Raw genomic sequence first — 8,576 nt, 5'->3', positions numbered from 1 at the left:
CAGCTGCAGAGCCCGGATCGGCCGGTGTAAGCGGCGACGCCCGCCCCGGCCTCGCCCCACCTCGCGCCCCCGTGAGGAGGCGGTGCCCCCTCGCGGGGACCCGGAAGGCCTCACCGCCTCAGGGCGATCCAGCCGTTATCTGCCCGCTCCGGGCCCGCGGGTGGCTGCGGAGCGGTGTCAGTCCGCCCGTCGGCCTCGGGGACGGGAGGCTCCCCGGAGCCAGTCGCGGCTTTTACGGTAAAGAGCAGCTAGCGAGGCGGGCGGTGGCGGCCCGCCCGGGGCACGTTTGTCAGCGGCCCTGCGTGTGGTAATTCTGCCGCCCCGTGGGGCTCCGGCCCGGCCCAGAGCCCTCGGACCCGGCTCTGGGAGGACAAGTGCAACCACCCCCCTCCCCGTTTTTTGAGTTTTGTAAGTCAAATCCTGCCCTCACGGGAAACGTTTTTCGAATAGACCATGGAAATGTAAGCTGGGAAAGATTTTTTTAAAGTCTTTCAGAAAAAGGCTGTTTGTTAAAAGAGCTTTTTTAGATAAATGTATACTGAGTCACAAGCATAAAATAGCACCAAAGCATCACAAAGGGGGTAATTGAAAATAACTGGAGTGGTGTAACTTCATGGCAGCAATTGAGAAAATTAGAAAAAGAAAATAGGCTCTCATTTTTATAATTTTCATTATTTTATCATCTCTTCTGATTTTTTGAATGACTGAGAAGAAAGGACTTTTGACATGGGCTAGCAATTAGAAAACAGGTTTACAGTGTGGCATCATTGGCAACAAACTAATATTCCCAGCCTGAAAATGATCCTGGTCATTTGGTTCAGTAATTTACCTCCTGATCCAAATGATAAGTAATGTTTGGCTAAATTTGATAAAGTCACAGGATATCCTAGGGTATTATGACAAGAAGTGAATTCCAGAGAAGGAAAATAACAATCAATGCAATCTTGCTTATGTGCAGTCAAATTCCAGGAATTAAAACCAAAACAGAACCCAGGCTGTGTAAAGTCCCCATTGTATCTTTAGTGCTGATAAGGAGAGGGCCTGAAAGCTATTGTGTGTGTGTTTGTTTTGCCTGAATGCATTATACCTTTTTCAGCTTCTATTGTCTCATTTTTACATGGGTGTATGTATTTATGTATAAAAACGATATGGCATGTTTGTTTCCGTATCTTAAAATGAGTTTTACTAGCATATAAAGGTGTCATGAATCTTTATGTTTTGCTCAGCACTACATGGTCATAAAAGAGCTGATTACGATGTCTTGTGATAGCGTAGGGTATGTGAAAAAGCAGCAACACCAAAGGTTTTAAATTTGGACACACAGATGCAATTATTTCATTTCATAGCTTTAATTGGTGCTAAGCATCAGCGGTTCCTGTTGATTGAGTTCCACGAACAGACAGAGATGCCGAACAACTGAGAGCAGCAGTGCCTGACCTTGAGGCAGAAGCACCACTTCAGGTGGGATGTACCCCAGTAATGCCTTGGGAGAGTGGTATCTTCAGGCTGGAATTGGCAGCAACCAACATGGTCTGTCTCTTCCCAGAACAAAATACTGCTAGTTCTTCCCTGAAGATTGCACCCCTTTGCTGCCTATGACATGAGCCTTACCTGCCCAAGAGGAAAGTGCTGCTTTCTGTGGTATATTGACTGACAGCCTTGACACTCCACATTTTTACTTCAGAAAATGGTTAGTTACCTCTCCTTTCTAGCATAACTGGATGGAAGAGGAGGACAACTGCCATCCTTTAAGCCCCCATGGGTTAGAGTGTTGTAGGATTTGGAATACCTACTTTTAATTGCTGATTTCCTAAGAAGCCCTAACAGAACAGTACCGCTTCTTAGGAAAATGCCTTAAGTAGGCAGTACTTCCACCGTTAGCAGATGGGCTCTTTGGTGCATGTGGGGCATTGGATGTGTATTTTCAGTTCTCACTTTTAACTTTCTTCCTCTTTTCATGAATGTTTAAGCAGTCAGAATGTGAGTGAGAGGGAGAAAACTCTTCAGGCTAATGCTTACTAAACTTATTAAGAGGAAGATCTGTTGTAGTGCATGTTACGTATTTCATATAAAACTAGTTTGGATAATTTTTTCCCCCATTGTATTCTACAATGTAAAAATAAATTCAGTTATTGGATCACAACCTGGAACTCCATGCTTCCTGAGTTCCACAGCATTCTACTACTCTTAAAACACTACTGATTTACTCCCTTTCTTGAAATTATCTTTTTTTCACACCCTATAGGCCTATAACATAGTGTTGAGGACAAACTCTGGACATTATTTTGGCATCCTAGAGGGAACAGGCATTCAGGTATTAACAGCTGAATGTGGGAGATTCCTGTTGTCATTGCAAGAGATTACCACACACAGGCTGTCTGTCCTGTCTTTATTGGAAGCTTCAATTTTAGTAGGAAATGTGCTCCTCCTCTACAGCTGCTATTCAGAGCCAAAAACATTTTCAGGGATTTGAGGTTGGGATAAACTAATGCATCTGGCTCAGGTAAGGAGAGCCATACCTAGCATGTGGGCTTGGTTACAAACTAGATGCTGACTGAGAGAGCTCTAGAGGTATACTCAAAGAATGTACGGTGTGTAGAGATACCCCAGCACGTTCTGATAAAATCAGCTGCAAACAGCTGAGGAGTCAGCATGTTTACTTTGCGACATGTGCTGGAGGAACAGTATCTTCCTTCAGAAGTGCAGGGTAGACAGCACGGATGGTCACTTGTAAAAGTAATGAAGTATAAGCCAAAAGAGAATCTATGGAATCATCTCAGGCTGAAAAAGAAATTGAAGCATGCCATGTCCCCTCATCTCTGAAGATTAAGGAGAAGGTGGGTGACCAATGCACCGGCAGGTATGATGAACACCCTACTTTGCCTACTGCCTGATCTTCAGCCTTGCTTAAAACGTGTCCAAAACGAAAAAATAACCTTTTACAGCATTGTACTGTTGGATATGAGCAGACCCTGGAACATCCCTGCCTATGACCAGAAGTAGAATTTATATAGAGAATGTTAATACTCTTACTTGGTAAGCATTTGAGTGAGGGCTTTGAGGATTTCAGATTAAGATTTCCTGAAGTAGGAGACAAATAAGACCAATGGTTAGAATTGCTGTAGTTCTAGCCTTTTATGTCTCTCTAAATCATCACATTTGTCTGCCTAAATCTTGATCATGTAGCTGTAAAGTTTTGCAGCAAAGTATTACATTTGAATACACTGTAAAATAGGGCAAGAAGCTCAAGATCTGTAGGTTGAATAACTAGATGCTGCAGCACAGTCACTGTTACTAACTACTAAATTTGCTTCTATGTCAGGCTTATCTGTGAAGAATTTAATCTTAAGGTTTTATTTCTTGTCATTTTTCTTGAAAAGTATTGAAGTGTGTGGAATCTTGAGCATTTTTTAAGGTCACTTTGGAGAAACATAGGTTTAGCATAGTTTAGTGTGGTTCAGAATGGCTTGATAGATAATGTCAATTTCTATTTTGTTTGTTCACCTTGCCATTAAGGTGTGCTGTAATTTTAATGTATGTATGATTTTCCTGAAATATTTGATTTTTAAAGTAATCCTTTGACTACCACTTACCAATATCTAGTGTATTCACTGGGAGTGCTTCCAGTATTCTTTCCTTGATGCTAATGAGTCTTAGACCATATCCTTAAAGACTAGCATTTACCAAAAAAACCCAAGCCAACCAACCAACCAAATTATATTAATATAAAGGTTTATAGTATAATTAGGAAAATAAAATATTTTAATATAAAGAATAATAGCTTATAACGTAAATGCTTCTAAGCTGACTCCAGTATGGCTTTCTGACTTACGGGAAGGTAGTGTTTAAACCAAAGGCTTTGGAGTCAAAGATTTAACAAAGACAGCCCCAAAATACCTCCATAAGTCAGTTTATATCACTGTGAAAACACAATAAAATAAATAAACGCATTCTGGTAGCAAGTGTAATCCAAATAATGTAGTACCCATGTTGGAATTCATACATATTTAGTTCTATAATATATTGAGTTATAGGGGTCACACCTTTTGTCACTGCATGTATGTACACTATTCCCCTTCCTACTCATGATTATGGAACTGCCACATATATTTGCATAAAACAGCTGCTTTATGAATATTTATGTATTTATGTCCTTTTTCAGTGTAGTTAAACAGCAGGAAATGAAGAGTTCTGGCAATGTGTTGCCAGTCTCAACTCTGCAGAATGCCGATTAATACTTTGAAGAACATCAGCAATCATGGAACCAGGTTTTCAAAATAGATGTGCGTGGAAATCTGAAGGTAAATTTGATTTAACATTTATTAATGTAGTGAAAAGACATATAAAAGGAGCAGAATGTGTAATTTAAAATAAACATTATTAAATTTTACCTCCGTTTAATAGTCAAAGCTTGTTTTACTGAAATAGGTAAGGACATTTGTTTATGTGTGAATCTATGGCTTCTGTGCCAACATTAGCAACTGTGAGCTTAGCTTGATAATAACCAGGCAAAGATTATAAAATCAGTAGTGCCAGCTGCCTGGCCTGTGTACAATCAGGCTTTCACGAAAAATCTGGGGACTGGATTTGACAGAACCAGAAAGCAGCTGTTCTCAACAGCATGCTTCCGCTCAGAAACTACAGCTATCTGAGTGAGAGTTAATGCTCCTTTTCACATTAGTGCACTCTTCCACTGATCCTTACAGCAGCTGTTGCTGTGCTTCCCCTAAACACTTAAACTGGAGTTGTACTAGGACTGCGTGCAGCAGTTGGCAAAACATTCGACAGGCAAAAGTCCTGACGTTTCAGGGAACTCCACTAGGTAAATCATGTATTGTTTTTGTGATCTTTGTCCTTTCAGTATCATAATTCCTGGAGCCATAGAGGGCTAGCTGGATACCCAGGCAGGATAATAATTCCGTCCCACACCCCAGCTGTCTGTCTTGGTAGAAACTGTCTATCTTATACTTTGAGGAAGACTGTATGGAAAATTCTATAGGCCGTAACTGGCCCCAGTGGAAATAAAATTTAAAGTTTTGGGCTTTCTTCCTTTTACTGTGCAACGATAGTTTAATTACCAGAGGAGTATTTGCAGCTCTACCACTTCCCTGCTGATGACTGTGAGAAAATTACTTTGTCACATGGTACTACAGTTTCTCCATATGGCATAGGAATAATTAAACTTATCTTCTCTGTGGGACATCGTGAGGTCTGTGTAGGAAGCTGGAAGCTGAAATTATTTTAAGAACATTGGGCAGACCATATTGAGGAACGAAGCTTATATGGTTCTGACTTTGACTATCACATCTTTTCTAGCTAGTCTGAACTGGCACGTGGCAGTTGTGGCAGCGACTGGGACCCCAGCCTACATAGCTTTTGAGCATCCGTACTGTTAGTGTAAACACAACCATTGAAATCAATCAGTCTTACCATGTCATTTTGCACTTGTCAGGAAGCGTGAAAGAGCAGATTTTGTCTGTCTTCTGCAGAGTTCTTTGGGGGAGTGCTGAATCCTGTGTTACTTGAACTGAGTTCATCAGAGCTTTTACTACAGACGGAGCTCAGTACCTGAAGCTCCTAATTCAAATAAATCTTCTTCGTGCTTCTGTAGTAAGACCCAGCCTTAAATAAGAAATTCAACATTCGGCTATTCATATTTCATTGTACTTTTAAATATGCATCTATATTAAGGTCAGAGTATCCCACAGAGAGATGCTTTGACCTCAACCGATTTTTTGGAACATTTGGGAAAGCTGGAAGTGGTGTTGGAGCCCACTAGATGTCGGTGTCGCCACACAATAGGCTACTGCAACTCTGCTTGCATGGGCAGGTAGGATTGGGTGTCTTCAGAATAATGCACGAGTTGTCTTGGATCATGGAGATGGGCGATGTAACGTTTTTACGTAACTCTAAGAGACAGTTCCAGGAACAGTGCTGCACCCACTTATTCTGATTGTATGATGTAGTTCCTACCAAACAATTTGTATGCAGCAGAAATCCTTTAGGAAATAAGGAGACACTTCAGAAGCAAATGAAAGGAAATATTTTTTAATAAATGGACAGTGACCTAAAAACTAGAGGAAACTCATATCAGCAAATAATGCTTTGATTTCTGACTCTCTTCTCCAAAAGAATCACCCTCCTCTAAAATGTGACAGCTCTTCTCGCCTTGATAGGAACAGAAATGACAACATTTATTATTGGTTGGGGAAATGGAATTTTAGATCTGAAAACGTGTCCAATAGTAAGGTTCATTAAGAGATGGCATTATATAGAAGTACGGAAATCCACAGAAAATGGGAAACCTAGATAAAGAAAAAGCAGAACTTGCAGAAAGTGTAGAAACAGGAAAGGCAAAGTAGATAAATTCCATCAAAATATTAAAAAGTTGGTGCTGTTAAAATGTAAAAAGTAGGCTAGAACAAAAGGCAATATTTGATGTTGCCGATATAAAGACAGAGAAGAAATCTTCAGATGATTATTCAATGTTTGCATAGATTTGTTGGTTTATGCAGGCAAACCAAAACATCATAGATCAGCCCAGGCTGGAAGGGATCTCAAAGGATCATGTGGTCCAACCTTTCATGGAAAAGGGAGCCTAGATGAGATTTCCTAGCACCCTGTCCAGTTCCATCCTGAAAACCTCCAGTAATGGGGACTCTACCATGTCCCTGGGGAGGTTGTTCCAGTGATTGATTGTCCTCACTGTAAAAAATTTTTCTTGTATCAAGATGAAACCTCTCTGTCATGGATTAGCCCCAGCCAGCAGCTAAGTCCCACACAGCTGCTCACTCACTCCCGCCAGTGGGATGGGGGGAGAGAATCGAAAGAGTAAAAGTGAGAAAACTCATGGGATGATATAAAGACAGTTTAACCGGTAAAGCGAAAGCCCCGCACACAAGCAAAGCAAAACAAGGCATTCATTCACCACTTCCCGTGGGCAGGCAGGTGTTCAGCCACCACTAGGAAAGCAGGGCTCCATCATGGGTAACGGTGGCTTGGGAAGACAAATGCCATCACTCCAAATGTCTCCCCCTTCCTTCTTCTCCCCCCAGCTCTATATGCTGAGCATGACATCATATGGTGTGGGATATCCCTTGGGTCAGTCGGGGTCAGCTGTCCCAGCCGTGTCCCGTCCCATCTTGTTGTGCCCCTGACAGAGCATGGGGAGCTGAAAAAGTCCTTGACTAGTGTAAGCACTGCTTAGCAACCACTAAAACATCTCCACATTATCAAGTCTGTTTTTAGCACAAATCCAAAACGTAGCCCCATACTAGCTACTATGAAGAAAATTAACTCTATTCCAAATGAAACCAAGATACTCTCCTAGTACAACTTGTACCATTGCCCCTTGTCTTCTCCATGTGGCTCCTTGTGAGGAGAGAGCCTTCATCCTTTTTGTAGTTGCCCTTTAAGTATTGGAATACTGTGATGAGGTCCCTCTTGAGCCTTCTCCAGGAAGAAGAGACCTAACTCCCTCAGTCTTTCCTCATAGGGCAGGTTCTTCAGCCCTTTGATCACCTTCGTGACTCTCCTTTTGGACCCTCTCCAGTCTGTCCACATCTTTTTTGAATTGTGGGACCAGAACTGGGCACAGTACTCTAGGTGCGGCTTGACATGTGCTGAGTAGAGTGGGATGATCACAGCTCGCTCCCTGCTAGTAATACCTCTGCAGATGCAGCCCTGGAGCCGATTTGCCTTTGTTGCTGCAGCAGCATACCGCTGACTCGTGTGCAGCTTGTTGTCCGTCAGGACATCCAGTTCCCTTTCAGCAAGGCAGCTCCCCAGCTGCAGAGCCCAGCCTGTACTGGGCTTTTTGGTTATGTCTTCCCAGGTGAAGGACTTTGCACTACTCTCTGTTAAACCTACTACTGGTCTTGCTAGGCCACTCTTCCAGCCTGTCCAGGTCTCTGTGAGAGATGGCTCTCCCTTCTGACATATCCACCTCACCACCCAGTTTAGTGTCATCAGCAAACTTGGTGAGGGTGCACATTCTATGTTATGCTATGCTATGAATTATAAAAATTGTATATTGATTCTGAAGTGTAATTCCCACTATCAGAAATTGCATTAATAGTATCAAGCTTGTAAATTAAAGTACTCATATTTGCTAGACTTGGTATCTATACTAGACTGTGAATGATAATTTGACTGTTGAATTTAACATTTTTTCATTATTATTGTACTTTTTTCCCAGCTTTTGGAAGGCAGATGTAAAAAGTACTTGGCCATGTAAAAGCTTGAAAAATTCTGGCTTGAGCCAGTTGCTGATTTGCTAGTCAGCAACCTGAGTCATACTGATTACCCTTCTCCCTGTATCCCTCACACTCCTTCTCCATTAGCAGCTTTTATATTACGTCTTGTTATATAAAAGTTTGTTCTAGCTCCAAATTTATAGCTTTCTTTAGTCTCCACCTAGGAACATTTTCCATGTGTTCATTCGCGTATACTCTGCAACTCTCATTCTGAAAGTATTGATACGCTCAACCTTTCTACACACCTGTAGATATATATACTGAAACATTTTTTGAAAAATAAACAGCCTGGAGGTACATGTTTTTTAATATTTTTTGAAA

At 41.6% G+C, this 8,576-nt stretch overlaps 1 long non-coding RNA gene across 1 annotated transcript; it reads left to right on the top strand.

Annotated features, from left to right (window-relative positions):
* Nucleotides 1-82: 82 nt before the first annotated feature.
* LOC142059330 (uncharacterized) lies at nt 83-5,573 on the top strand. Its single transcript, XR_012661286.1, has 3 exons — nt 83-461; nt 1,347-4,301; nt 4,862-5,573. It is a non-coding gene; the product is annotated as an uncharacterized LOC142059330 (long non-coding RNA).
* Nucleotides 5,574-8,576: the final 3,003 nt, after the last annotated feature.

The sequence above is a fragment of the Phalacrocorax aristotelis genome, chromosome 6 (genome assembly GCF_949628215.1).
Source record: "Phalacrocorax aristotelis chromosome 6, bGulAri2.1, whole genome shotgun sequence".
NCBI classification, from domain to species: Eukaryota; Metazoa; Chordata; class Aves; order Suliformes; family Phalacrocoracidae; genus Phalacrocorax; species Phalacrocorax aristotelis.
Note: the sequence above shows the minus strand (reverse complement) of the source record. Positions and strands in the feature narration are given on the sequence as shown.